The 1,992-nt window shown below is 41.7% G+C and overlaps 1 pseudogene; it reads left to right on the top strand.

The window, feature by feature from the left end:
* The first annotated feature begins 714 nt into the window (after positions 1 to 714).
* Positions 715 to 1,069, top strand: LOC141584992 (p53 and DNA damage-regulated protein 1 pseudogene; annotated as a pseudogene).
* Positions 1,070 to 1,992: the final 923 nt, after the last annotated feature.

Raw genomic sequence — 1,992 nt, 5'->3', positions numbered from 1 at the left:
GGACAAAACTAGAATAATTTTAGCAATAAAATAAGCAAGGTAGTATTTAATTATAACTCAAAATATAAAATAAATGTATAAGAATATGTATTTATACTACCAAATTCTTTTTTTAATTAATAAATGAAGGATAAGATTGAGTCCTCCTCACAGAAGGGTCCCAAATGATATTTATTAATACTCCCTTAAATAGAGCCCAGAAATAGATCCATATAAATATAGTTAATTGATCGCTGACAAAGGAACAAAGACAATACAGTGAAGAAAGATACATCTTTTTAAACAAACGGTTCTGGAACAACTGAACTTCCACATGCAAAAAAGTAGAAAAAGAAAAAGAATCTAGACACAGATCTTACACCCTTACAAAATTAACTCAAAATAGATCATAGACCTAAATGTGAAATGCAAAATTATAAAACTCCTAGAAGAGTTTTGAAGTAGAAGTGGCATCCTGACAATTTGGAGGCAACATTCAATACGCTCAAAGGTGACTAGATCACCTTTGGAATATTGAAATTATTATGAAGGGTTAAACAAGTCCCATTTTGGCCCTATCTGATCTTAACCTAAAGTTAAATATATATACATAAGATTGCTGGAGTTAAAATGTTAGTTTTCAAAACACTATGGTATTTTAATTAAATAATGGAGCAGCTTCTTCCAGCATTGAAAGATCAAATGAGGGGTTGTGCACCCGAATTGGTGGGTGCCATGATGTCACCTGATGCAGAGTGAGTTCTGAGATACCTGGTCGATGTGGAGGAGCTTGTTGAAGAAGTGCTAGTGGACAAGCAGCCGATTGTGGATGTGGACACCAAAAGGAATAAAAACCCAGAGGGCCTTAGAGCCCTGCAGAATGGTCTCAGCCTCTCTGAAGATGTGGTTTGCTTTGGGAACATGCTTATCAAGATGCCTCACTCTTGGATGAAGGAAATGATTGAGAAAAATCAGGATCATCTGGATAAAGAAATAGAAATTATCTAAAAGCAATGAGGCCCAAGGCAAAACAGAGTTGAAGAGTTTTAACTTGAACTCCCTCAACCAGGATGACCTTAACGCTCTCTAGTTCTTCTAGAAACAATGAGACATAAGAATCAAGATGAGGGACTAGTGACCAGCATCTCTCCCTGGGGTCATGCAGGATCCAAGACCCTCCAACCTTGATGCCTGTAAGGACAGGCTCTCCTGTAAGGCGTAAGGCATACGGAGTTTGGCCATGGCTCCCGTACAAAGCCTCATTGTCTGTAGTACTTGGGTGCTCTGCGACAGCAGGAGGAAACACTCAACCTGTCCGTGACTGCTGGACCTCACTACCAGGGCTCAGTGGACATCAAATCTATTGACAGGCCCTGGCATTCACTAGTGGGTGTGTGTGGCAGTGGCTGTAGGGTACGAGAGTGACTGCAACAGGCCCTTCTCAACAATGACCTGCTGTTTGCATGGGCCCTGAGCAGGGAGGAAGGGAGAGGGGCAATGGAACCTTCGTTCCAGTATTCCTTTTAGAAAGGGGAGAGACAATTTGAGGCAGGTGTAATGGAATTGGAATAAAGCAGGAGGCTCACAGATGGTTTCTGAGTAAAGGACAGAATCGTGGTGCTTTGTGGTTCCTTCCACGGGCAAACATGCGTTTCTCCCCACTGCTTCCATTTTTGCCCCATTTTTCCTGCTTGCTTCCAAGAGTAGATGCAGCTTAGCAACTTGCTGTGGCTGCACTTTGGTCAGGAGGGCGTTGCAGAGTCTTGCACCAGGGATGAGTGAGTAGGTGTGCCTCTGAGCATACAACACATGTCAAGAATGCCCCTCCACCACCTCTGAAAGCAAGGCCTGGCCAGCTCTGGCGGCTGACAGTACCTTCTGCCTTTAGTGGTCTGAGATCCTAATGTGAATGTGCTATTAGTGCAAAAAAGAACAAAAAAGAAAGAAAAAAGAAAGAAAAGTAAAATCAAATACCCATGGAAATAGTTCTTCAACTTTGATTGTAAAAGCAAT

The sequence above is a fragment of the Saimiri boliviensis genome, chromosome 7 (genome assembly GCF_048565385.1).
Source record: "Saimiri boliviensis isolate mSaiBol1 chromosome 7, mSaiBol1.pri, whole genome shotgun sequence".
In the NCBI taxonomy this organism is placed as follows: Eukaryota; Metazoa; Chordata; class Mammalia; order Primates; family Cebidae; genus Saimiri; species Saimiri boliviensis.
This window is presented reverse-complemented; position numbering and strand designations above follow the sequence as displayed.